Below are 23,473 nucleotides of genomic sequence, written 5' to 3' on the forward strand. Positions count from 1 at the left end.
TTCAAGGAACCCAGGAGGTCTGGCTGCACAGCCCTGCTTGTAACCTTACTCCACCTCCAAAGGCAGCCAAAGATCAGTCCGCTGTGGACAAGGAGACAAGGATGCTAGTCAAAAAGATACTAATGGGCTTGTCTGTGGTTTTGTTTTGCTTTACTGTTCGTTTATTTTATTTTTATTTGGTTTTGTTTTGCTTTTACTAGGTCCATAAAGAAAGTCTGGTGCCAAAAATAAAAGGGATAAGAAGCAGTTTTCAACACAACATGAAAAAGAGGCTCCCAACATCAGAATTGCCCTTAAAAAGAAAGATTGCTGTAGCCATTAAAAAGCATGTTGAAATTATTAAGAGTGGTTAGCCCTTGGGGGAGGTGGGGGGAGTAGCCCCATAGAGCAATGTAAAACTTACAAATGCCCTAACTTCTGGGAAGATTATATAATCTAATTTCTTAATTGATTTTAAAGAGAGAGGAAGGAGAGAGAGAAACATCGATGTGAGAGAGACATCAATTGATTGTATGAGCCCCGAACAGGTATCGAACCCACAACCTAGGTATGTGCCGTGATTGAAAATCAAACCCACAACCTTCAGGTGCGGGAAATGATGCTCCAGCCAATTGAGCCACATCAGCCAGGGCTCTCTGATTGCATTTTAAAAAATATTCCACTACATTAAAACATTCCTGAAAAGCTTTGATCCAGCCAAATGCTCTCAATTTAATGATGAACTGAGGTTCTGGGAGACTTAGTGACTTATCAGAGAGGCAGAGGAAGGTCAGCCTGGAAGAGGGAGCTCTTCTTCTTATGCCCTGGCAGTCACCGAGCTCTGAGCTGAACTGGTCAATCACTGAGCCATCACCCAGAGGGAGTAGCACACAGTGGTAAAGAGCATCAACTTCAGAGTTCGAGTCTCGCCCAGACACTTGATGTGCAGTATGTTTCTAAACCTGTTGTGAGGGTGAATTAAGGGAGATAATGCACAGATAGCACTTAACACAGCATGTGCTCAACCATTAGGCTGTCACTGTTGGCTAACGAGTATCGTTATTTCTCTACACTTCTTACCTCTCACGCTACACTGTAAGTGCTTGGAGAGCAGACCCTGAGGTGATCTATCTCTGAGAGAGTTGGCTGCCTCACTCCCCATCCTCCCACCTCCTATGCATCCCTCAGGGCTCAGCTGAAATAACCCTTAGCTAGGGAAGCCACCCCAGACCACCTAGAAAGTCTCCTGTTTTACAATCTTCCCAGATGCTCTTTTGCAGCCTTTATCCCAATTGTTGTTAAACAATTGCTTATGTAATAATTTGTTTGATCCCAGCCTTCTCCTATAATGCAAGCTACAATACAAATTCTCTAAGGGCAGGTAAGCATACCAAACATTCCATGTGCTCCCTCCACATTTCTCAGCCTCCTCTGCAGCTAACTGGGGCCATGTGGCTAATTCTGGCTCAGGGGCAGAGGTACAGAAGTGATATAGGTCACTTTGAGACTGAAGCAGAGAAAAGCTGGTACAGTAATTCTCCAGTTGTCAATTCCCCTCCTGCAGTGATTGGCAATGTTCCATTAGCCTGGATCCCTGAGTAACTGTATGGAGGAACAACCTCTGTTGATCCACACTGGATGTGTAGTATAAATAAGAAAAGAAAAAAACACACGTTGCTAAGCATCTGGGATTTCAAAGTTAACTTGTTACTGCAGCATAACCTAGCCTATCCTGACTAATACACCACTATATTCCCATGACTCATATAGTGTCAGACACACAGAAAGTGCTCCGTAAATACTTATTGAGTGAATGAATGAGTGAATCTCTGGTAGAAGTCACAATACATGATATTTCCTAAGTCAGTGAAAAAGGACAGCTCTCCACCATCAAAAAATACTAGACCACAAGTTAGTTCCAAAAGTGAAATACATTATCCCTGGCACCCCAGGACAGAAGCTAGAATGCAAGCGTTTTGACCTTGAAGTTGCTGGGCTCTGAGTCATTGTCGTGTTTTGCAGGTCACAGAAACACTCTGTAAGGCTGAGGACGATTAGGTGCTCAACAAAGTGATAAAATCCACTACAACCAGAGCCATTAGTCACAGGGCATTATTCAGAAATTGTTGCAATTTATAATATTTATGAATTGATCTGCAGGAACCTATAAACATTGCTCATCAATATAACTAATTGGCATTTATGAGTTTGTTTGGTTGGCTGATACATTCAAGCTGGTGTCGATGTGGTCTTGAAGAATAAAGGAATCCATGCATGCCGGGGCCTCTGGCTGGGTGCTGGCATTCTGACAATTCCACTGTATCGGACAAGAAATGGAGTGAAAGTAGTATATTTAAGGAGTGGAGCAAACACCAGTTTAGAGGTGAGGAAGATATAGCAAGTAATGAGTGTGCCAATGGGTTTCTTTTTAGGACGACTCTGTAAACACCAAAAGAGTTGAGATAAATGTTTTCTTTAATCCTTCAAAGGGTTGCCAGTCTAGGGCAGAGATTTCCGCCCTCCCCCCCCCCATAAAAGACAGTCACCTTGACCAAGCATAAGCAAAAAGGGCATGTTTATTATAAGAATGGGGGGGAGGGGGGGTAATGAAACTGAAAGAGTAGGAAATAGCTGGACCAGAAATAATCTCTGTCTGTCTCTGTCTCCCTCTCCCTGCTGACCAGTTTTCTCTCTTTCCCTGGTCTTCATGGAAGAAAAACAGCCACCCACCATCTTCTCTATGTTACAATTTCAGGCACCAGAGACTCACTTTTCTTTCTCTAGTTTCAGTCCAGAGTCCCAGGAAAGCATTCTAATGGACGCAGCCTGGGTCTGGAATGTATATCTGGACCAATCATCTAAGGCCAAAGGCTGTAATAACAACAGCTCTCTTGGTGCCCTTGTGATTAGAGTACTGAATTGAGATTTGGGGCGCGAGGGGGGGGTGTTTGCAGGGGAGGGGGAAGTACTCAGAAGAAAAGAGGAATTTCCCAAACCTAAATATTTGTCAAATGAATGACCCTTACAATCCCTTTAACTTTTGGAAATCTTAAGATCTAGGCTTTAGATGAAGTGCTTTGGTTAAAACAGTTAATAGAGTGATTTTGAACAACGACGCTATGTTGGGCCAAGGGCTGGCATCACTCTTTAGCTTGCGTGCAGCGTGGCAACATGTTGTGTCCAACGGGGTCTGGCAGAGGACTTTGGTTTGGGGACAAAACAGGCCTCTGTGCTCATCACTAACCTTTCATCTCAAGACGTGGCCCCCCAACCCACTCTCAGAGAAGACAGTGACCCCACAGGCCCCAGGAGCCTACAGATGACGCCCGGTGCCAGCTCAACCAAAATGCATTTCTCCGGATCACAGAGATGGTCCTGGCTCTCATCAGCACAGCTCTCACTTGTGCTGCAGATGGCAAATGGAATGTTCAACCCCGCCCCTTGCTCCCTGGCCCGGCTGCTTCCACGTTCCTTGACAGTAATGCTCGTTCAGACGCCGGCATTGGAGCCAACCCTCGCTAGGCACAGCAGGGTGGGCAAGGCAGAAGGAGCGCTGGCGAGGTCGGAAATGGGGCCATTTGTTTTATGCTGGCCCCAGAAGCCTGCAAAGCAATGTGACGAGTGGGCAGCGAGACCGCAGCAGATGACAGAGCTTTATCAGGTAAAGGGTGGCGGGTGGGGGCCATGGGAAAATTACAGCCCCACTTGCCAAGACTCAGAGACACCTGCGTCTAATTTAGCAGAAGGAAGGTATTATGGAAAAGGGCTGCCGCCTTCCCCAGATGCACTCACACTAAATCTGTGCTGCTCTGACTCCTAAACCTCTCCAGCTTGCTCTGCATCCCCGCCCACCTGCTCTAAGCCACCTCATCTCCTGCCTGAACTGAGACTGCTCCCAAATTCTCTCTCTCTCTGTATTTCTCTTTGGCCACAAACAGTTCACGCTCTCTCCCCGCCCCCCCCCAATGACCACAGAGATCTTTCTAAGTTGCGGGTCTGACTGTGCCTCCCTTCAGTTCCCCAAAGGATGGAGGCCGTAATCGTTCACCACGGCTCCTAAGGGCCTTCACAAGCTGGTCCTGCCGCCCTAAGTCCAGCAGCCTTGCCAACACCACTCAGTGGCTTGCTGTGAAAACCATCCTAGAAGTTTGTTTTTTATTGATTATTGTTCTACGTGCATTTTTTTTCCACCTCAGCATCAGCCAAGAACTGGAGGGGGAGGGTAAGAAAGGGGGTTGGGAAGACAGGGGAGGCTTGGAAACAACAAGGGCATGATCTTAAGAAAAACTGTGATTTGAATTGAGTAAAAATTGGTCTCCTGTTATCACTGTAGCCACTCCACTTGCAATTCAGGACCCGATGCCCCTGTATCAAGCCAAACACAGCCACTGTTTTCTGATCAAATCTCCTTCCCAGGAAGACACCATTAAAAAATTCTCTGTAACCAATCAGGCAATTTAAACTCCTCTAAAGAACCCATGTCACTGTGTGAGTTCACAGAGGACTCCAACCCCAATCCAGTCAGACAAACGCAATGCACCACTACACTCGCAGGGGACCAGGGAATAAGAGACCGTCACAAAGGCTTTGTGGAGCCAAAGAAAACATGAAGGTGTTGAGACTCCAGTCAGTGCCTCCCTCACCCAAACCCTTGCTAAGAGAATCTGTCCCCTAACACGGCTCCTGCTGCCCTGTTTGCCTCATGACAGGTCCAGCCATTACAAACAGGCATACTATACTGGAGGCTAAAATGCTGAAACCCTGTGCACACTGATAAATTACCCCCCTGAATGTCGCTAAGATACTCCACCTAAACCAGTGAGGAAACGTGTCATCTCATCCAACAAGAAGGCCACATGTAAGGAGGGTTTCAGGTCTGGTTGATTTAGCTACTCAAAGAGGTTTCAGATCCTTGCTGTCCCTTTGCTCAGCCATCCATGGTACAGACTCCCTCCCAAGTCTGATTCCTGTCAGTGCTACCAAACTCAAGGGGTTTCCTGCTTGGTGTGTTCTATCCAAAACACTAGAAGTGATTGCTGAGAGGTAGTTATTCACTTGTGACAACTAACGCAGACAGGATTCACATCCAAAGGTCTGCCTCCCTGAAGGGAGGCTTCACCATTGCTTATATACACTATGTAGTCAATTACACCCTGATTTCTTCTTTACAATTGGCTACATTACTCTGGTTGAGTTCCTGTCAAGCTCATCCTGTTTACAGCTGCATCTGCAAAACACTGTGCGACATTTTAATGTTTAGTAAGAATAACATTTAGTAAGAACAGCCCAGACTTGAGACCCTTGTCCTATCTAACATCATGGTTTTAAGATGGCTGTGGGTGGCACTTGATGCTAATGTCTTCTTACTTAAGTCTAAGAGGAGGGAGACAGACCTCTTTCAAATCATGGACTATAAGACCTTCCCATTAGTCTATTTGGACCAGCTCAAGTCACATGACCAATAACAGCCACTAGGGAAATGTCCCCCATCCCCCCGGGACATTTGGCAATGTCTGGGAACATTTTCAGTTCTCACACTGGGGAGGGGATGCTACTGGCATCTAGTGGGTAGAGGCCAAGGATGCTGCTAAACATATTGTAATGCACAGAACAACTCCCTACAACAGAGAATTAACTGGTCCAAAATGTCAAAGTGCTGAGATATGGGACCCTGCCTTTGATGAATCTAGATCAGAGTTGGCAAACTACAACCTATGAGCCACATTTAGCTGACTGCCTGATTTTATAAATAAAGCGGAATGCAGCCACACTCATTTACGTGCTGCCTACGGCTCCTTTCCTGCTAAAACTGGGCGTTGTCACAAGGCTAGTTGTGACAGAGACCATATGCCCCCTAACGCTAAAAATATTTACTCTCTGGCTTTTTTCTGAAAAAGTTGGCTGATCTCTAATCTGAGGATAGGAGAATATGGAAACAAAATTAGGAAGGAGGAGTAACATTGATATTGAGGAGTAATAAATAGTAACTGCTACCAAGGTAAGTCTATTTCTGGAGGTTACTCTGTGTAGAGCATAGTTCTCAGTAGCTTTCCCGATGAGAGTTTATTTCCACATAAAGGACTTATTACAAAAACTAAAGCTGGTGGGAGGTATGAAACATCCAACACGCCCTACCACCACACACACACACAAAAATCGAGATTTTCCCCATTCAATTCCTACCACAGAGACAGAAATGGTCATCACAGAGTTGAGTTCTAAGCCCACAGAAACGTCAGAGTCAGACCTGATGTGAGCTCTTTCGCAGACCAGAGCCACACTGAAATCAAGAGAGGAAGCTATCAGCAGAGAGAATCATGGGATAGATAAGAGAAGCATCTCCAGAAAAAATAGCTATTAATTTTACAGCAATCCTGTCCCCTGAGGCCCTGGGGTCCTATGAGCTTTCACCACAGTCTGTTCAACAAGTCCTTTTCCCTCAATGAGGCTAAGTGGGTTTCTGGTCCTTAGAACCAAACTGTTCCTGAGGAAGATGAGCCCCATCCCCACCTCCCACCCCCCCAAGTCACTGGACAGCCTTTCCAGGCCCTCCCCTAATTGCCGCAAGGGCAGGGTAAGTACCTGCCCAAGGGGCTGACTTGCTCCTGCTCTCCGTCAATCCCTGTCACCCAGAGATTCCAGATCCCTTGACAGGAGGTCGACAGAACATTCCAGACTTAAAAACTGAGAAACCCAGGAAGGAAAATGGTGCCTGACTTTTCATAGTCATTTAAAGGTTTCTTTTACTAGCAACTATAAACGGCTACTGGACTTATCTAACACAACTTATCAGTGCCAACTCTTAAAACGGACTAAGAAGGGAAAAAACTTTAAGTGGGGAAAACCCAAGGCCATGTCTTTCTCACGGGTGATAATCATGTTGCTTTGATCTTCCTGCTCACTCAGCCTGGTATTTATCAGATGCCCACCGCAAACCACCCTGTTCCCATTACTTTCCTATTTCATATTTTAATGGAATGAGAGCCATCATCTCCTGGCCAATATTCATTCCCCATCTGCTGCTTCTGTGGGTTTTTTTCTGAGAGCGCCTGGGGCAACACTCCTCCCAGGGACAAAATCCACTCTCTCTGGTTTCCTCTGGAATAGACGCTGTTTCCTGAAGCCAGAACCATGTGCCTCCTGGAGGCAAATCTGTCCTGGAGGTGTCCCTCAGGGGCCACCTGGGTTTCCGGGCAGCCCTTAGGGGGCGGAGGACAGTGAGCTAAGTTTTTTGCCTTCCCGTTTCCAACCCACCCACCCTCCTCAGACAGGCTTTGGAAAAAGGGGCCCCTCCATTGGAAACACCACCAAGGCAAGCTCAATCGAATGACGATTCTGAGTTAAACCCATTTCTTCCCAGCAAGATCACAGGGAAGCCAAGCACTTCATGTGAACATACGCAGCACAAGCACCCTAAGTGCCGTAGTCTGACACGGAGATGAGGAAGGTACAGGCCACACCCTCAGAGAAGCCTGTCTTGAATAGTGCTGTCAGTACCATGGCCCCCATTGGGAATTTGGAAGTTTCTAGTGGCCACAGGACAGGAAGCCCACAGAAACAGGTGCTGACACATGAAGGAGGAGCGCCACGAAAATAAAGGGTGGTCCCATTCACAGCAGTCCAGAGAAATACATAGTACCCTGATTTTGCAAATGAGGAAACTGAAGCGTAGAAAGATCATTCAAACTGCCTTGTGGACAAAAGATGCAAAATGGGAAGGGTTAGAGGCAAGGACACCAGTGGAGACAAGGAAGAGGCAAGGACACAGAGAAATGAGGGGGCGGGGGCGGGAACTGGGTTGGACAGAAGTCACTACATCAGAGAGATGTTAAGAAGGTGAATGGGTAGATGGTGGATATTGGAAACATGGGTGAACGCATGGGTGGTTAAATTGATAGATGGAGAGACACATGGATGGGTTGGTTATGGATGAGTGAATAAACAGATCTTCAGAGGCCCCTAATGCCCTTGCATGAGGCATTTTACACATAGAATAAACAATTTTTACTAACAGTAACCAGGATGGATATCAAAATATTGTCCAGATGATGAGGGCAGAGTATATATAAGATTCAAGAAATATAACAGTCCTCTCCAATATGCCTTCATACCAATTTTGCCCAAAACTCATGTGCTCAATTATTCTTCCCTTCACCTTTCCAAGACAAATAAGACATAAATCAGCCCTTAACTGTCATTCCTTTAGCTGGTTTCCGAATCCAGAGTGCTGAGGCTTTAAATTAATTCTATACCTAACTTGGTTAAGCAGTATCGGGTCCAGATAGGAGGATCTTATTGTCAGGAAAACAGAGTTGGTCTGACCTGCAAAAGCTCCTGCTGGAGTCGCTGCTATTCCAGGGAGAGTGTTAAAGGCAACTCAGAATGGCTCTGACGGATGATTCCTGACCAGTCAAGTTCAAACAGACAGCCAGTCATAAAAATTCCCCACTGGGTCACTCTTCTTTATTAAAGGCAACACATGGACAGGAGGCAGTCTGATCCTGTTCTTTTTCTTCAGCCCCCTCCATCCCACCTTTCTCTGTGTCTTGAAAACACACACACACACACACACACACACACACTCACTGCCATGTTCAGGATTAGAGTATGAAATATATTAATATAATTTAAGAGAAAGCCTAACCCCAAAGCAGCACCTTCCCCCATGAAATTCACCCATGAGCAATACATTCTTTTGTGATAAATATTACCCTTTTATGAACTAATGATCTCTTTTTAAATAATACTCAAGAATTCCACAGGCTGGACTAAGGGGAGTCAATACATCCCTATGGGAACTTCCCCTAATCTGTAATTGTTTAAATTGCCCAGTATGTTTGCTAAAGTTGCTATAACAAAGTACCACAGAGCAGGAGGCTTAAACAACAGAAATGAGTTTTCTCATAGTTCTGGAGGCTAGAAGTCCAAACTCAGGTCTTCCCTTTGTACCTGTGTCCTAATCTCTTCTTATAAAGACTCCAGTCATATTGGATTAGAACCCACCCTAATGACTTCATTTAACTTCAATTATCTTCTTAAAGACCCTGTCTCCTAATACAGTCACATTATGAGATACTAGAGGTTACAATTTCAACATATAAATTTGGGGGTGGGAGGGGGGACACAATTTAGTCCATGACACCCAGGAACATTAGGAAGTCCAAAGAAGCATCTTGTCCAACATCCACGTCTTACAGGGATGAAAAGAAGTATTTCTTCTTGCTATTCACAGTAAAAGCGTTACTTGGCATCAAGTAAGGGAGTTTAAGAAGGCTAGGGGTGAGATTGTACCTGTAGATGGGCCTTACTTTAAGAGAGAACCCAATTAAAAAAACAACACCACCACCTCAGCAAGCAGAGAAATTAGAGGGCATTTGAATGACATGCTTCCCTTTTACAAAATGGCTCACCAAGGAGCCCCTTTAAGCTGAGAGCTCCCCTACTGAATAAGTGCCTCGTACAATCATTAACTACTTGAAGGAGAACCTGGGGGCAGCTGGGAGAGGCAGGAGGAGGTGGAGAGGAATCTTAAAGCCAAGCCCAGGCCTATTTAAGACCAATTTGAAATGAAGATTTCAGAAAGTCTGAAAGTATAATTTACGTGAATGGGCTAAGCAGGCTTCTGTGAATAACTTCCACTTAGACAATGTTCCTCAGGAACACCCTACTCTACAGCCATTAAAAAGGGTGTTCTAAAAGAATCTTTAATGACATTGGAAACATCTCAAAGGCAGGTGGCAAATCAGCATGTGCAGCATGATCCAATTTCAGATTTTAAAAAAAGAAATTCTATACGTGGATAAAAAAAAAAAAAACAGATTGGGAGTCTACATTAAAATGTTAACAGTGGTTATATTTCGATGGTGGATTAGATGGGTGATTTTCACTTTCTCCCTTATTCTTGCCTGTATTTACCCAAGTTTCTGATTATTTTTTAAGCAATGGAGGACAATTAAAGTGTGTTTTAAAATAAGAATTCATTGAGAGTCTATTGCAAATTGTACCAATTACTTATTAACTAAAATCATAAAGTAGGAAATCTCTTAATAGAAGGACCAAATTTCTTATTTGAAGAATGATGACATAATGATAGTTAACATTTGTAACCACTTATTATGTGTCAGGCACTGTGCTCAGCACTTGATATAATTATGTCATTAACCCTGTCTCCTCTCAACCACGCTATGAGATGGGTATTTTTATGCCCCTCCCCAATCTTCCAAATGAAGAAACTGGGATGCAGAGCAATGACATAACCTATTCAAGGTCACTAGCTGGCAAGTAGCAGAGAATCCAGGTCTCCTGATTTCTAAATCAGGGCTGTTTCTTCTCCATAGCATTGGGTTTCTACAGATGCCCTAGTTTATGGGCTGAAAACATCCCATAATTACCCTATAAATAAGCCATCGAACTTACGTAGTCCTTGCATTTAACTTATTATTTAGCATTTAAAGGACACATTACATTGAGCAAGAACCATCAATCTTTCACATAACGCTCCAGTTATTAACTTGGTAATTATAATCCACAGTCACAAAGCTGATCATGCTTGTCGTTTCCATGGTACCAGATCCCCTTCTAAAAAAGAAAACTCATCAATTATCTCTGACCTGTTCACTCTGTAAATTCACACCCTTCCAGAGTGTTAGCACTTACCCTGGTGGCCAGAAAGTTTAACAGTAATTGCAGAGCTCCTAAACCTGAGGAATAGAAAGGTGTCTACCTATAATCCCCTTTAACATGGTATGGGAATATCATTTAGCCATTCTTTAATGCTAATAGGACTCCTACTTAAAAAGCAGCCACTCTGCCAAAGCCGGTTTGGCTCAGCGGATAGAGCGTCGGCCTGCGGACTGAGGGGTCCCGGGTTCGGTTCCGGTCAGGGGCATGTACCTGGGTTGCAGGCACTTCCCCAGTGGGGGATGTGCAGGAGGCAGCTGATCGATGTTTCTCTCTCATCGATGTTTCTAACTCTCTATCTCTCTCCCTTCCTCTCTGTAAAAAATCAATAAAATATATTTAAAAAAAAAAAAAGGCAGCCACTCCATGTGTGCCAAGACCTGAGATAACTGTTTTGTTTACAGGAGGAATAGGAGAATCCAGTGGTTATCTATCTTATCAAACCCAGTGCCTCCTTGGTATCAGTCAGTTACTTGTGAGTAACAAACAATCTCAAAAGCCTCAATGACCTACAAGAACAAAAATACTTATTTTTTAACTCGTTGAGTCCACAGATGGCTGCAGTTCTGCTGAGCTCATCTGGGACTCGCTTAGCTTGGCTCCAGGCTTCAGAGGTTGGGTTCAGCTCTGTTTTAAGAGTCTCCCCATTCTCCTCAGACCAACAGCCACCTGAGGCATGTTTTTCTCACAACAAATGGCAGAAGCACAAAATGACTAATGAGAATACATATCTTTTGATGGTCAGGTTCAGAACAGACACATTCCCAGTTTTGTTGACATTTCATTGGCCAAAGCAAGTCTCATGGCTCTGCCCATAAGTTCAGCACAGTCACACAGAGCCTAACCCACAGTGGATGACAAAAAGTGACCACAGGAAGGAATGAATGATGGACAGGAGTTGGTAGTAACTGTGAACTTTGGAAACATAATTTTCAGCTTCCAATTTGGGCATGTGAAAAACTGCAATGAAGTATTTATGCTTATCAGCATGCTCTCAACCACTATACTATATGGTCTTTCAAAAACACAAAACAAAACAAAACTAAGGTGTGCTCACAGCAGTTAACATTCTAAATGGACTACAGCCATCAGCATCAATCTTACACAGACTTGCCCAGACAAGCAAGGTTTGTTTTTTTACCCATTCTTGTTAACATTTACAGAGCAAAATGAAAGAGTAGGCACTGAGGAGAAAAAGAATGGGATGCCCTGGCCGGTGGCCCATGCACATCGAAAGGTTGCCAGTTCGATTCCCAGTCAGGGCATATGTCCATGTTGCAAGCTCCATCCCTGATTGGGGACAGTGTGTGTATGCAGGAGGTAGCCAATTAATGACTCCTCTCACATCAATGTTTCTCTCTCTCTCCTTTCCTTTTTCTCTGAAAATCAAATTAAATAAATATATAAAGTCAAAGATTTGAAAAAAAAGAATGGGTAGGAGGAGAAAGAAGAGCAGATAGAAACAGAATCACAAATATCTCAAATTCTGGTGCTCTGCCACTTACTAGCTATGAGACCCACAGTGAGTCAATTTGATCCTCTGAGCCTTATTTTTCTCACAGACATCATACAATATTATGAATGGTTTGTGTGTATGAGTGTAGGCTCATATTTATACAATAGAGCCAGTGCCTAATTTGTTGGTTTTGTTCCTTCTAACCTTCTTACCGTTATTATTACATAGCATGTTATTGTATATTGGTGACTCTTTATTTCTATGTAGTACTCAAGAGTTTGTAAAACATTGTAATACAAAGGTTACAATTCATTTAACACTTACGTACTCACTCATAGATCCCTGCAATCTAGTGAGTAGATATTACTAACCTGTATCAGTCACATTTTCCACCCAATAATGCTGTGTAACAAATAATCACAAAACCTCCAGGGCATATAGCAATAAGCACTTATGTGGGATTCAGCTGACCTGGTCTAGGCTTGTCTGATTTTACCACCTTGCTCACGTCTGTGGTTAACTTTGGGCTATCTAGGTAGTTCTACTGATCTTGGCTAGACTCAGTCACACGCCTGGGATTTAGCTGGCTGCTGGCTACTGGCTGCTCTAGGATGGCCTCAGCCAGGACTCCTGGGGCGACTTGACTCCATAATACAGGCTTGTCACCTTCCAGGCCAGCCTGGAAATTTTCCCCTGGCAATTGCCAGACAAACTAGAGTGAAAGTAGAAATGCACACTTTTGCACGTCTCTGCTTGCATCACCTAATATCACATTGACCAAAGCAAGTCACAAGGCCAGCACAAATTCAAAGGATGGGTAAAAATACCCCATCTCTTTTATGAGAGAAACTGCAAATGCTGTGAGTACAGGAGGCGTGTTATGAGTTGAACTGTGTCTCCCCCAAATCCATATATTCAAGTTTTAACCCTCACTATCTCAGAATGTGACATTATCTGAAGATAGGGCTTTATAGAGGTAACAAAGCTAAAATGAGGTCATTAGGGTGAACCCTAATCCAATATGAATAGTGTCCTTACAAGAAGGAGAAATTTGGACACATATGCACAGAGGGAAGATGATGTGAAGACATAGAGAAGACTGCCATCTACAAGCCAAGGAGAGGGGCGCATAGAACAATTTCTCCCCCACAGGCCTCAGAAGGGACCCACTTTGCAACCAACTTGATCTAGAACTTTGAGCCTCCATAACTGTAATACAATAAATCGTTGTATTTAAGCTACCCAGTTTGTGACACTCCTAAAGCAGCCAAAGAAAACTAATACAAGGAGTAAAGAATTAAGCATTAATAGGATCAATCCTCAATGCCCTATTTGACAGTGGGGAAACTGAGGCTCCAAAAGTCCAGTCCTTGTATTGCTTAAGAGGCATAAGAGCTGTTAGCGGAATGCAGGTGTCTTTTATCGGATTTCCTTATACCTGCCCCTAAGACATTTCAGTTCACAATCCTTTGTCTTTTCCTAGGTAGCTTCCAACAGGGAGGCACTGGTACGTGCAAGACACTGGTCATGCCCAACTAGGCAACTCTGTGCGTGTTGCTTCAAAGCCTCTGTTTTACAGTCCTTAATGATCTAGTAATTGTGTTTATGGCTTTCCAATGAAGTGTGCAGAGCTCTGATAGCCGGCACTGGTTTCTTGAGGGCCTTTATTTGATCTGAGACTGTGCAGAGCTTTGGATAGATTTAAAAAAAAAAAAGTGTGTGAGGCAAAGAGGAGAAAATTCAGGTCAAATACTTTCAAAATGGTTTTCAGCTAACCATGCTACACACTTGAGCCACCAATTACATTTGCATTGAACATAATTATTCGGGATAACTCTGAAGCTACTGAAATGATTTCATGAAGAGGAAAAAATGGATGAAAAATAATTAGGTCACTGATTCATGTATTAGTCAAGGTTCTCCAAATAGACGCATAGAACATAGATAGATGATAGATAGAGAGAAAGAGAGAAAGAGAGATAGATAGATAGATAGATAGATAGATAGATAGATAGATAGATAGATAGACAGATAGATTATAGGTATTGGCTCACATGGTTATGGAGGCTGAGAGGTCCCATCATCTGTCCTTTAGAAGCTAGAGATGCAGGAAAGCCAATGGGGTAGTCAAAGGCCCCAGAACCAGAGAGCTGATGGTATAGATTCAAGTCTAAGTCCAAAGCCTCAAAACTAAGAATGAGATCAATGTCTCAGCTCAAATGGTCAGATTGTTCATTCAACCTTTCACCACTTTTATTCTATGTAGACCCTTAACAGATTGGATAATGCCCATCCACATTGGTGAGGGCCAACTGCTTTATTCAGTTCACCCACTCAAATGCTAACCTCTTCCAGAAAAAAACCCCACCGGCACCCACCCAGAAATAGTACCTAACCAGCTATCTGTGCATCCCATGGCCCAGTCAAGTTGAAACATAAAATTAACCATTACACAAATATTCATTGAGGACATACTACATGCCAAGCACAGTCATAGAGCCTGGAATACAGACGGGAATGAGGCACCCACATGCACAAGAATCTCGTTATCTCATGTTCATTCGGTATTCACTCACAAAATACTAATTTTGAGCACTTACTGAGTGTTCATTGCTGCGTGAGTCACTGAGGACACTGTGTGAAGAAGACAGACACAGACCTGCCCCCATGGAGGTTACAGGTGAACCAGGGAGATAGGCACTGGGTAACTCATGGCAAAATTAAGCAATCACAATTGTGATGAGCACTGCAAAGGAGAAGCAGAAGTTGTTAAGGACTGTGTAACAAAAAGACCTATCCATTTATTTGGGAGGAGAGGATCAGCAATACTAGCTTAGGAAATGGGGTTTAAGGTGAGATCTGAAGGATCCATAAGGATTAGCCAGGCAAAGACAGTGGAAACATCCTCTGAGAAAGAGAAAAAAGCCGCTCTAACATCCATGAGCTGGCCTGGTACTTACTATCAGCTTGGCCTTGATCTTGCTAGGAGCTAACCTGCTGGTACTCACAGCTGGGGCTTGATGTACTCCTGCTGGAAACACACACGTACACACACACACACACACACACACACACACACCAACAACAACATTGCATCATCAGACACGGCCACTCTGAGACCACAATGGATCAAAACAAAAACAACCATGTCTGAACACAAATTATGAACACTGTCAAAAACACACAATGATCCAAATTCCTCTATCCTGTCTAATATAAAGGGCTGCTGCATCTTTACCAATTACAACTTGAGACTCACTCTAGTCTATTCTTTTAGATAAGATGTCCAATCATAGACTTACTCCCACTTCCGGCCAGTATCCAATCTAGAGCAAAAGCCCCAGTTCCTTAAACCCTCCCCCAAGTCACCAAACCTAAGCCCAAATCCTGTATCAACTAAGTCCCTTCCAACACTTTCTTACTGAAATGCCCCCACGGTTCCCTGCTACATTTCCCCCTCTTGCTGCCATGAATAATAATACCAATTTGTTTCACTGCAAGTGTGTTCTGGTGGTCTTTAGCTAAAGGGCACTGACACTTGGTAAATGCTTTTAAGAGAGCTGAGGAACCCAAACCATCCTCAAAAAGCATTTCTACATTCAAAGAGGCAAGATAGATTATTATTTGGATGTTTAATTAATATTTATCACAGCTAATGTATTAATTTTATGGTAAATTTAAGACAGAATTGTGTTTTTATGTGTTGTATATACACGTTCACAGTACATTGGGAACCTTTTATAATTAATGTGACTTTATATCTCTATTTCAATTGGAAGCATAGTTGATTATGTTAGATCATTATGAAGGCTTAGAATTCTCACAGCTCTGCTTTTGAGCACATCTCTAGTTGCCACTTTTCTTCCCATTCCTAACCTGTGTTACTAATTGATTTGAAGAGCACTCATAATGACCTTGGGCCTTTGTCACCTTGATCTTAACTCGACCAAAGTAGAAGTCATTAACCTCTCCTAAAAACCTAGCTATGTGGCAATTTAGAATTTATTAAAATTTTACATGTGCTTAACCTTTGACCTAGCAATTCCACTCTGAAATTTTTACCCTATAAATTCATTGGCACAAAAATCCAAAGATATACAAAAATTTATTTGTTGGTAATGACGACGATGATGACAAAAAAAAAAACAACACAACAACAACAAAAACCACATACAGAAACAACCCAAATTCCCATCAATAGTTAGCTAGCTAAATGAATCTTAATACCTCCATACAGTATAATACAATGTACCATTAAGAATGGTGTTGTAAATATAAATGAATTGGTTCAGGAAAATGTACATCATACGTTGCAGAGAAAAGTTGCAGAACAACATAATCCATGATTAATATACAAATGTTTTTATAAAACCTTATTTTTATACTATAGATAAAAGTGGGTTACTTCTGGTGATAGTGGTTAGAGAATTTTATTCCATCTACCATGTTCAAAAATGATGTAATACTGCTTTTACTTTAAAAAATACTTCTGAAATATGTCCCATTTGCTAATCTCTTTCCAATAGTCACCTATCACCAAATCCCCATCTTGGTCTTACCTTCATTTTTCCTTCCTCTCTCTCCCTTGTCCCTACATCTAGTCATATGCTGAGCCAAACCTTAGTACCACTAAAACAGTTGGAATTTAATTCTGAGTGAAACTGGGAGCCAATGAAGGGTTTTTAGCAGGAGGGTGGTAGGATCCAATTTACATTTGCTCCATGGGGAAATTCAGAACACTTAACAGGCTGGAAGTCTTGGCACTGACCCACCAGAATGGATTCACAGAGTCCTGGAGCCACCTGCTCTGCTAGGCATCTACCCATTAGCTGCTGGAGGTGCTGGGGAAGAGGCTGGCACTGACCGGGGACAGGAGGCGGAGGACAGTGGCTTTTTATCGCTGTACAGTATTAATTTGCCACTGTATTAATTATATTCTAAATATAATTCTAAGTATAAATATTTGAATACCTAAAAATACATCTATGAGAAAGTTATATTTTCAGATGATGGGATTAGCAGTCTAGTTCAGAAGAATCTTAATGTTTTAATAATCAGTATGGCCATCCTGGGGCCTACCAACTAAATATAGGTGCTAATGTCTGCACAGAACAAATAAGCCAGGATAATAGTATGAAAGATTAACTGATATTCTTTTCTCCCACCACCAGTATGTCCTGTTCTCCCATGACCATTCTCTATTTAAGGGGTCAGGCCATGGTTACACAATGAAAGCAGAAAAAGGCTTTTTTAAGTTTCAAAAGTCTGGACCTGGAAAGAACCTCAACCAGAGGAAAGTAAACACAAAGCCCTAGACCAGGGTTTTCTGCCTTCAAAGCCAGATAAAAGAGGAGGGGAAAACAGGGAAGGACTTGGGCACTGGGGAGTACCCGCCCCCACCCACAAGGGGGCGCTATCAACAGAAACCTCATTGGAAATCTGAGTGCCAAGGGTGCTCAGTGCTTCGCCCAAGCAGGTGACAAGAACCCGGAAAAGCGAAACGGCCAGGCACCTGGAGCAGCCTACAGACTTCCTCCCCACAGAGGACTGCATGCCTGGCCCACCCTTCCACCCCAACACTGACATTATTTAAGCCTCCTAAAACTTAAATGAGTCTGGCTCTCAGAACCCAACTATCTTGGGACAATTTGGGAATTTTCACTATGGAGTAGATTTTAGATAAAATTTTGAAATTATTGTTATTCTTAACTATGGTAGTGGTATTGCAATTATGTAGGGAAAGTCTTTTTATTGAGAAAAATGCAGTCTCAACTATTAAGAGGTAAAATACCATAATTTCTGTAACTTACTTTCAAATAACTCAGTGAGGAAAACATATGGGTACATAAGACAGAGGAAGCAAACTCATCAAAATGTTAATAATTGATCTAGAGGGGAGTATATGGGTGTTCACTGTACTACTGTTTCAACTCTTCTATGGGTCTTAGTTTTTAAATAATATATAAACTTTAAAAATAAAATTCATAAAATCACAAGGAAAAAAATGTTGGTCCTATAATATTAATTTAAAATGCTTTACACAGCATGAGGAATGGTTTGCATTAAGTATATTCATAAATCTGTAAAAACTCACAAATGAAAAAGATGAAGGAGGTACAAGTAATCGTTGTTGAATTAGAATGGTGGGATTATCTGTGGCTCTTTCCTCTATGTTTCATCCTTCTGAGCTTTTATAATATTAAAAAATACTTTTAGATATTACCTTTAAAAAAGATGGGTAGGGAGAAGAATAAAAATTAAACTGAGTTATGGAAAAGCAAGAAAGCAGTTCAGAGAGGACAGGGTTGTGGCAGCCACTGAATAAAGCAGCGGTTCTCAACCTGTGGGTCATAACCACTTTGGGGGTCGAACGACCCTTTCACAGGGGTCGCCTAAGACCATCGGAAAACACATATATAATTACGTATTGTTTTTGTGATTAATCACTATGCTTTAATTATGTTCAATTTGTAACAATGAAAATACATCATGCATATCAGATATTTACATTACGATTCATAACAGTAGCAAAATTACAGTTATGAAGTAGCAATGAAAATAATTTTATGGTTGGGAGTCACCACAGCATGAGGAGCTGTATGAAAGGGTCACGGCATTAGGAAGGTTGAGAACCACTGGAATAGAGGGTGCCACCGCCCAGACCTCAGCCCCTGCTGGCCCTAGCACGGAGTGCTGCCACGGGCACCATCAGTGGCCTCTAGAAACCCACTGGGGTTCCTGCTACCTCCAGAATATCGTTTCAGTCCCACATGTGCATCTGACTGGCCAAGTCTAGGTCACGTGCTCACACCTGAGCTGCAAAGGATACTGAGGAGGCAATTACCTCATCTGTGGAGTTCCTGGAGTCGAGGAGGGAGGGGCTCTCATATAATGGGAAACTTCCCAAAGAAAGCATAGAGATTCTGACACTGGGCACCAAAAAAAAATGACAAACGTCACCACATAGTTGTTCTTGCCACAACAATTGGGTTGAGCACAGTATAAGAGAAAAACAGAACCAAGATTTGGCCTTGGGCCCTCAAGGAGCAACTTGGAGAGTGCTATCTTACTCTTTGTTACCTCATGGTGCTTGGCAGAGAGTAAACACTCAATAAATATTTGCTAAATAAATAAAAATAAATGAGTGGTCTGCCCTGGACAAATCCAAAGACCCTTTTGAGGGCAGGGAACCAGACAAAATAACTCTCCAGAACCTTCTGGCAAGAAGATTCTTGGAATTTATGATCTTGCCTGAGAACGGCTGAGCCTCACAGTGATGACCCAGAGAGACTGGCCATGCGCCAGAAGCCAGAGTAAAACTGTCCACCGGCGCATTAGCGCTGAACCTTCCCCAAGCCCGAAATTTAATTTTGAAAATGGATCCACCTAGAAAACCAGTTCAAATCAAGTCTAAACCAAAACATCTAAAACAACTGGACAAGAATGAAATTTGTTCTGAGTCCCTGCTTAAGGCTGAATTTTCTTATCTTTTAAGCAAAAAAAAAGCCCCAGTGTCATTAGTTTTGGCCATACACTGGCCCATGGTGCCACACTGGGCTATGTCACAGCACACACCAGCAATAATTTTATAAATGTGTTCTCCCCAGCTGCCTACTTCTGAGCTTGAATCGATTTCCAGTCACAGTTTGCTCATTTCATGCCAAAAGGCTGCAGAGGGGGTACTAAGGGTTAGTGTGAAATCACTTTTTCTGCAGATCTTTAAACATAGGTAAGAATCACCTCTCCTTTCAGTGGTTCTGGTCTCAGTTTAACTAGATGCAAACTTTCTAGATTCTATGCAGTCTCTGGACTTTTGACTCATTCACTCAACAAATTTGCATTGGCTGCTTACTGTGGGCCAGGAACTTGAATTTATGGCATATAAATTTTAGGTGGAGACCCACAAATGCATAAGCAATTACAAAATGGAATATGTTTGGGGGGTGGGGGAGCTAGGGTGCTATATGCAAGAATAACAGTATATCTAATTTGGATTGGATTGAGTAGAGTAAGAGAATGCTTTCCTGGGGAAATGACATTTAGGCTGCAACCTACTCATTGAAAGAAGAGTTATGAGCTGAGTTATGTCTCACCGAAATTCGTATGTTAAAGCCCTAACCCCCAGGATCTCAGAATGTGACTGTATTTGGAGATAGGGTCTTTAAAGAAGTAGTTAGGTCAAAATGAAGTCATCTGGGTGGGTCCTACCCAATATAACTGGAGTCATTATAAGAGGAAATTTAGAAACACACACACACACACACACACACACACACACACACGGAAGACCATGTGAGGGCACAGGGAGAAGGCGGGCATCTGGAAGTCAAGGAAGGAGGCCTAAGAAGAACCAATCTGCCAACACCTGGATCATGGACTTCTAGCTTCCAGAACTGTAAGAAAATTAATTGGTACTGTGTAAGCCACCCAATCTGTGGCACTTTGTCATAGCAGCCCTAGCAAACGCGTATAAAGGTTAACCAGGTAAAGAACTGGGGTGGGGAAGAGAGGTCCATGCAGAAGGAAGAGCAAGAAAGGGCAAAAACCCAGAGTCAGAAAAGAGTATTAGCCCATCAAAGAACTGAAAACCCAATAACTGTTGTGTTTGGAGATGAGTAAAGCACAGAAGAATGGGACTAGGTATGGCTGAGTAAAAAGAGAGAAACCAGAACATATAGGACCTGACAGGCCATGTTCGAGACCTTGGCATTTCCTCCTGAATTACAAAACTCATTGAATAATTCTGCAGAAGATGGAGGAGGTAGTTTGACGTGGTTCAATTTACGAGGGTACATGTCATGTTGCCTAGTGAGTGGAGAGGTGGTTATAGGAGGAGAACCAGCTAGGACAGTGAGGATGGTGTTTGGACCAGGATGGCAGCAGTAGAGGTGGAGAATTGTAAACAGACACATATTTAAGAAGCAGAACTGTCAGGCATTGCTGATGTTTGGGTGTGGGGGCTTAAGGATAGGGCTGTGTGTAACAAGAATGGTACATTAGCTTCTGGCGTGAGTACCTGGGAGCACTTCATAAAACACATTTCCTATATTTAGAAGAGCTCTGGAAGCCATCTGCTGGCTGAGACACCAGACAAGACACTTGACCTTTAGTCAAAGGTCAAGGTGCTCAGCCTAGAAAACGAAGTTCTTCTAAATCTAAACATTACCTGCCTTCTCAGCTGCCTCTTCCATCACCCACGCTCTAGACACCACATTTCTGTGTCCATCCTTGCTGCCCGGTGCGTGCAGATTATGCATATCCCACGCCCATCTGTCCATACCCCGTGCAAATATAACCTCTTGCAAACCTACTCTGACTCCCATGTTTCCACCTTGACCTCACCTCTCCCTCTAGTGGCTGTGTTGACAACTCCCTGCTCTTTACCCAAGCTGCTGCTGCTGCTTTTCTTTTCTTTTTATTTTATTTTATTGATTTCAGAGAGAGGAAGGGAGAGGGCAAGAGACAAACATTGATGAGAGAGAAATATTGACCGGGTACCTCCTGCACGCCCCCTACTGGGGATTGAACCCACAACCATGCCCTGACCAGGAATTGAACCATTGACCTTCTGGTTCATGGGACGACACCCAACCAACTGAGCCACACTGGCTGGGCTACCCAAGCTTCTTGAAGAAGGTGTTTACCCTCTTGGATTCCATGTCCGCCCCCGCACCCCTGCTCACTTTATTACAGTCTGGCTTTGGTCTCCTCCACCCCACTAGGACTGGTATGAACAAAGGAGTAATTACATACATCCATGTGATTCTCTCAGAGAGCACCCTGTTCTTTTTTTCCACTCCCTATTCCAATGTGTAATTATATATTCATTTATAGGTTTCCTTCTAGAATTGAAGCCCATGAATTCAAGGCTAAATCTGTGTTGCTAAATACAATGGATACTTTTGATCTTTTTTTCCCCCTGAACTCTTCACAGAATTTGATAATGTGCATACTGCTCTTTTCTTTCCTTTTTTTCTTTTTTAACATTTTACTTTGCAATTTTTAAAGTTGTAAGAATAGTACAATGAATACCCCTGTATCCTTCACCCAGATTTATCAATTAGTTTGGGGGTGTTGTTGGTTTGTGTTGTTTTTTGGGGGTTTTTTTGTCTTATATATTTACCCTTCGTTTCCTGGAAGAGTAAGTTGCAGACATTAAAACCCTTGATAAATACTTTGTTTCCTAAAAACAAAGATCTTTTTATAATATCATCATAGCACAATTATCAGATTCTGGTAAAATAACATTGGTGCAATACTACTGTCTTAGTCTGTTCGGGCTGCTGTAACAGAATGCCACGGGCTAGGTGGCTGATGAACAGGAATTTGTTCCTCGCAGTTCTGGAGGCTGGGAAGTCCTAGAACAAGGCAGAGGCAACTTCAGTGTCTGATGAGAAGCCACTGTTTAGTCCAAAGATCACCCTCTTCTTGCTACTTCCTCCCATGGCAGAAGCAGGCAAATGTAGAACCACACATTGCATTGAGTTGAGTCTCTTTCATTTCCTTTGATCCCAAACAGTTCCTTAGTAGTCTTTCTTACTCTTTTGAGAGGAAAATATTTTTTAAAAGTAAAGACCATTGTTTTGTAGACTGTCCCTCAGTTTGGGTTTGCCCGATGTTTTCCCATGACTTGGAGTCTGGATATGCATCTTTGGCCAGAATGTCACAGAAGATGTGTCGTGTCCTCCCGGTGCCTGGCATCGAGGCAGGTGATACTGGCTTATCCCACCATTGGTGAAAAGCCACTCCCTCCTTGATGCTCTCTCCCCCCTTGGCTTCTGTGCTCTCCACCCACCTCCCTGGTAGATGCTTCTTGGTCTTTCTCATGGCCTCCTCTTCCTCTGCCAACTCACATTGCTGGGCAGGCATGCTCGTACTCTAGAAGCCTATTCTAGGCTCTTCACCCTGTAAACTCTGCCAGGAAGCTTCATGCTTGTCTGTATCCTGAGTCTAATCTTACATGACTTCAGTTACCACCTCTGCACTGAAAGCTCTCAACTCTACTCAACCTGGATCTCTCTCCTAAACTCCAGGTCCAGACCTGGCAACTAGACAGCTACACCAGGATGTCACCATAATGTCCAAGACTGAATACATCATCTTCCTCTGCCCAAGCCTGTTTCTCTTCCTCCCAAGATAACTGGCAACACGCAGAGTCCAGGCCTTTCATTTTATAAACATTCATGGAGGCACTCAGGACTTTTCAAATTTAATTATCCAGAGCCTTCCTGGATTAATTCCTTTAAATAAGAATCATATCTGTCTTGTTTACTATTCCATCCCTAGAAATGCCTGACACGTGGAAATAGTGGCTAATTCTACTAAGACTCTCAATTTTCTTATTTCTAAGGCAGAAAC

General features: G+C 43.0%; 1 protein-coding gene across 3 annotated transcripts in view; it reads right to left on the reverse strand.

The window, feature by feature from the left end:
- The window catches only part of SUDS3 (SDS3 homolog, SIN3A corepressor complex component), a 120,157-nt gene that overhangs the window by 36,873 nt on the left and 59,811 nt on the right, over positions 1 to 23,473 (reverse strand). The gene's annotated exons all lie outside the window — the stretch shown is intronic.

This window comes from Myotis daubentonii, chromosome 19 (assembly GCF_963259705.1).
Source record: "Myotis daubentonii chromosome 19, mMyoDau2.1, whole genome shotgun sequence".
NCBI lineage: Eukaryota > Metazoa > Chordata > Mammalia > Chiroptera > Vespertilionidae > Myotis > Myotis daubentonii.